This window comes from Dipodomys merriami, unplaced genomic scaffold, assembly GCF_024711535.1.
Source record: "Dipodomys merriami isolate MVZ:Mamm:240054 unplaced genomic scaffold, mDipMer1.0.p SCAF_1160, whole genome shotgun sequence".
Lineage (NCBI taxonomy): Eukaryota > Metazoa > Chordata > Mammalia > Rodentia > Heteromyidae > Dipodomys > Dipodomys merriami.
Window position 1 is genome coordinate 91,437 of NW_027202450.1, and position 6,000 is coordinate 97,436.

A 6,000-nucleotide genomic window follows, 5' to 3' on the forward strand; every position below is an offset into this window, starting at 1 on the left:
GAAACAAAGAAGGAGGCAACAATGCTTGATAAGAAATGCACTCATTACCTTGTAACCTTTGTAACCCCTCTGTACAGTGTTTTCACAATAAATTTTAAAAAAGAAATCAAAAGTCTGATAAACACTTTCTTCTCTTCCAGTAGAATCCTCTCTCCATTTAAAGAACAAAATAAAAAAGGAGACCAAAGACAATGATCTCTTTCTTGAGACTTAGAGAAAAGTCAGAACTTTCATTAGGAAGTAATAAGGATCATTATATGGCAGTGTCCTTGGCTTTCATCTGAGGAATTTTTTAAAATGTCTTAACATTTATGGGACTTAAGAAACATGTCATTCTTTGTAGTTCATATAGAAACATTTGCTTATCTAAAAAAGAAGCCCAAGTTGGAGGTTGGAGGAGGGGGGAAAGAAGCCTCAGAAGTTAGAAACTTTGGTTTATGTAAATGGTGAAAAATAACCCAGAAAATCTGTGACTCCAGACACAAATGAAGAGAAATGACAAAGGTATCAAGGCAAAGAAAGCACAAGATATTTCATTGGTGGCCACAGCCCTCATTCAAAATGTGAGCACTAGGTAAGTCCCTCCATCTAGACTTCTAGACTTCATTACTAAAGGAAGTTGGTACCAAAGTTCTTAACATTTTAGTTCGATGTTTTGAAAAAAAGAAGTTTTCTAAATTAGTTCTTCCAAATGTCTGTAGATCTAAAAATATTCAAAGAAATTGGCATGAACACTGAATTAGAAGAAAAGAATTTGTCTGTTTTCTAGCTTCCAAAATTAACTTGGAAATGAAATTAGGAAACAGAGGATGGAATGCACACACATACACACACACACAGACAGCTGGTAGCTATTACATAATGTGGACAATTCTTGAAGAAAGAATAAATAAGCCAAATAATCATCATATCTGTCTTTTAATTATTTTAATTAATTAAATTAAGTCCAATTGATTTAATTAAAGGTACGATTCTCTTGGATTTGTTAGCCTAAAGTGGATTTGTACCATGATCCTCCGCACTGAGCCTCCTCATTGGCTTGGATTATAGGCATGAACTACAGGTGCCCCAGTGTCATATTTGCATTTTATTTTATTTTTTGGTCAGTCATTGGGCTTGAACTCTGGGCCTGAGTGCTGTCCCTCGGCTCTTCAGCTCAAGGCGAGAGCTCTACCACTTGAGCTGCAGTGCCACTTCTGATTTTCTGGTGGTTTATCACAGATAAGAGTTTCATGGACTTTCTTGCCCGGGCTGGCTTTGAATCACGATCCTCAGATGTTAGCCTCCTGAGTAGCTAGGATTACAGGCGTGAGCCACCGGCACTCAGCTTATATCTTCATTATTTTACATTTATGAAAGTAAATGGTCATATTTGGAATAGCTTAATTTTAGCTTGTTTTTGCATATTTTAATTCAGTCACTTGAATATCTGAAATGCAAAGTTTGGGTTTGATTCCTCAGCCCACATAAGCAGAAAAAGCTTGAAGTGGCGCTATGGCTCAAGTGGTAGAGCACTCCCTTTGAGCTGAAGAGCTGAGGGACAGAGCCCAGGCCCAGAGTTCAGCCCCCAGGACTGCCCCCCCAATAAAAAAAACCTTTTACTTAAAGTAGAACTTTCAAAGATAAACATACTATAAAAGGCATTTTACTTCATATTAGATGCAAAATGCATCTACAGTAATACTAAAATTCTCCAGTCTCTGAACATTGCCTCTTCTCTATACATATTTTTTTTAACTAGAAGCTTATTTTTGTTTGTGTTATTTGGTACTGGGTCTAATATTTGCTGATTGTATTTGCTTGGGTATCATTCTACCATTTGAGCCATGCTTCTGGCCTGGTTTTATTTTAGATGAGAGGCACAGTACCTCTGACTTTTCATCACTAAAGCTGGCCTTGAACTGTTAGCATCCAGATCTCAGATTGCTGGGTAGCTAGGATTGCAGGAATGAGTCCATAGCTCTTGGCTTTAGATGCTTCTTTTTAAGGTAATATTATTTTTTCTTACTTATTATGCACTAATTTATGTAATAATTAAATTATGTAATTATCGATTTTAAATTCAAGGGTCATAGGTAGATGCAAGGATCTCATAGACTCCAGGCAATCATACCCCTGAATCTGAAAGAAGTGGACAAAGTTTAGAAAGGACTCTTTGAAGGGGAAGATGAAGAGATCCTTGAGTCTTGATCCTTATGAGTGAGAACTGTCTGCTCAGCCTGTGAGTCAACAACATGCTCTTACCTTGTAACTCACTTGATGGTTTATATCTGTAATTCCTAATCTAGGCTGTTGGCTACTAAGAGGCAAAGTTCTTTTTTCCATATTTATGTTTTATTGATTTCTGTATCAGACAGAGAAACTTACCACAACTGCTTATTCACCAAAACAAGACATTACAGAAAGGAGATGCAGAAACAGAAACATCCAGCTGCATCTTGCAAAAGTCTTTTGTAAGAAATTTGCAAAGATGGGAAACAAAACCACTCTTCTAATTTATTTGTTTTTGTCTTTGTAAATATGGTTATATTTTGTAAAATAAGTTCTTTCCATATTTCATATTAAATTTTACTCTCATTGTTAATTAAGTTTCATAAATTTAACAATAGATCATTAATAAATTAGGGATTATTGTCATTTAAGTGGATAAATGAAAGTTAAATAAAAGTGGATAAATGAAAGTTAAATAAAAGTGGATAAATGAAAGTTAAATAAAAATTAATTCCTAATATGATAAATATTTGTACATATTATTCAGAAAACAAAATCTATTTTGGGGAATCAATCTTCAGAATTTTAGACGGTCAGATCAAAAATGGGCAAGAACTTCCTCAAATGAAGCAAATTTGATCAGGAGATAATAATGCCATGTATCTTGGTACAATTTTTTCAGTGGTTTTGCTAAAATAAAGTACAAAGACTAGGCCAGAGACATGCCTAAAGAACCTTTCTTTCTGGTTGGCATAATTTGAAGTAGAAAAGATCTGAGTATTGAGTAGCTCAAGCTTATTATCTTAACTGCCCAGGAATCTGAGGTACATAGGATCAGTCCAGCAAAAAGCTGGACTGGTGGAATGGTTCAGCTATGAGAGTGCCAGAAAATCAAACAAACTGGAGTGAGAATGCACTACCTGCAAATTAATAAAAAATGAAACAAGAAATTCTCATCTCAGAGTGAGTAGCATTGATTAAGTATGTTTAGCACTTAGTATGGAGCACATTCTATCATATACTGCAAATCACTTGTAGAACACAGAGTGAAGCAGAACTCTTCTGGTTATTATAATTGACATTTATACTAACAATATCTAGTAACTAAACAGGGACAGGAGCAAATTCCAAGCAGAAAATAGTGATCACCAAATAAAGTACAAATTCTTCTTCTATTTGGAATAAAGCATGATGCATCAACATGTAAACTATTTATTACTTTAATCAAAAATATGTATATATTTGTTACTGAGCTGTATTTTACTATATCTGCAAATATAAATTATTGGTTTTACTCCATAAAATTTTCCACGTCAAAGTCACACACATACATATGCACACACACACGTATGCATGCACACACATGGATGCATACACACAAATACTTTCCTACATTCTGTTGAATATTGATTCAAGAATCTCAATTGGGGGGTAGTGGGATGGGAAGAGCAAACAAAGGAGGAGGCAACAATGCTTGATAAGAAATGTACTCATTACCTTGCCCATGTAATTGTAACCCCTCTGTACGGTATTTTCACAATAAAAAAAAAGAATCTCAATTGTCACTCAGGCCATCTAGCATGTAAGGAAAAGCTAATAAAAACTTTCAATACACTAATGCTACTTAGATATATACCTATGATTTACTAAATGATATAGAAATAATGATATCATGACTTCGAATATATAAAAGCTATAATACCCATTCAGCCTATTATTATTTAAATGTCAAAGCTCTATTCTAGAGGTAAATTTGGTTTAAAGTAGAACGTTTCAAACAAAAGAGCAAGAAATATGAGGTTAAGCAGAGTGAGGAACCAAAGCTTCTGTCTGTGGCATGAAGCTTGATAGGTTATGAATTGATCTCTTGATATACTAAGAGAGGGAGGCCCTCTGACCTGGCCTACAGGGAGTAACTAGAGCAATCTGGAACAAGGATTGTGTGAAACAGCTGGTAAGTGACAGAAGAACTGTGCCTTGGACTACCAGACTGTCATAAATATTGCACTCTTAATCAGAAAGCATCTGTCTTTTTATTTCCTTCCCAGCCATCTCTGCCTCGCGTTTAATCGATGCAGAATGCTTCTCTTAACAGGTGCACTAGTGTTTACAAATTTAAACCCTTATTTAAATGAAGCTTACAACCAGAGATGTTTCAATTAACAGTACAATACCTTAGAAAAAGGAATCACATTAACATTTGTGCAAATCCAAACCTTGTTTTGCACTGGTGAAATTTTGTTAATAGAAAATTAAGAGTACAGATGCCACAAGGAGCTAAAGAAGACTGGAGTTTAAGTAATTTTAGAGAAACAATATATCTGAATGGGACACACATAAAATATTGGAAAAAGATGTTTAAAATGTCAAGGTCCATTAAAAATAGAACAAATAATGTCCTGCCAACCTGTAAAAAATTATTTTTATATCATTCACTTTTTCCCTACAGTATAGTTTTCCTCTTATCAAGATTTAATCATTAAAAAGAGGTTTATTTTGTTATCCATGGTTTTGCGGTTCAGCTTCAGTTACATATAATTGATCATAATCTGTAAATATTCAGTGAAAAATTCCAGAAATAAACAATTCATTAGTTTCAAGTTGCATCCTTTTATTACTGATAGCATAGTGAGATTGGGAGCCAGGTTTCCTCATCCTGACACACAGTGTAGCTCACTTCTCTGCAGTGTATCTGTACAGCCTACACTACTCTCCTATTGATTACCTAATTCTGTCAGTCATCAGGCTGACTGATGCTCTCACTGCAAAAGAGCTCAAGTAGCCTTTCTTTGATTTAACATTGTGTCCTAAATGTACAATAGTTTAATTGAAAGCTGTATTACAGTATATTATGAAAACAATTATCATTTGTCATCATTGTTATTCACTACCTGGCACCAGTTTGTATGGAGAAACCAGTCTTACAGAGCTCAGGGGTCTCTGCCATTTCAAGCATGCATTAGGGTTCTGGAAAGTGTCCCCAGTAGAAGGGTAATAGTCTCATATTTGTTCTTACATGGTAAAGAGCATATATTTTCAGAAATTCTAATATATACAACATAGCAACATGGGCTAAATTTTAGGTTATTCCTTCAAAATGTGGATGAAATTTGGTTAATTTAGAATACATATACTTTTGTGTGTGAAAGCAAGAGAATTGTTCATTGTAGATATTTGTTTAAAATGAGTACACATAACCTGAGTTTCAGTGGTTCATGTCTGTAATACTAGTTACTAGGTGGCTGACATGTAGAGGATCACAGTGCAAAACAAACTTGGTCTGCAGAATCTATGAGATCCCATTCTAAAATAAATAGCAAAAAGCCACACCAGAGGTGTGGCAGAACATCAGCAGGAATCATCCAGCAAATAGCATAAGAACCCTGAGTTCAAATCCTGGAACCGGCATCCCCCAAAAATGTCATAGATAATATAGAGAAGCCAAGTGAATATTGAATGTGATATAAATCTGTAAAACCATAGCCTCTCTGTACTCTATTCTCTCTTATTTATTTATTTATTTTACAGAAAGAGGAATTGAACAATTACTCTTATTAACTAAAGTTTAATTTTCTATTTTTGGGGGGAGGACTAACAGTATTGGGGATGGAATTGAGGGCCTTATAGTCTCCCTCACAGCTAGTGACTATCTGCTCACAGCTGGTGCCCTACCACCTGAGCCTCACCTCCAGTCTATTAACTGCACTCTTAGACAAATACCATGGCAGATTCTTTGGGAGAGATCATGGCAAACTTGAGAGAGCAATGTTCAGTCAGCTGATTATTTCC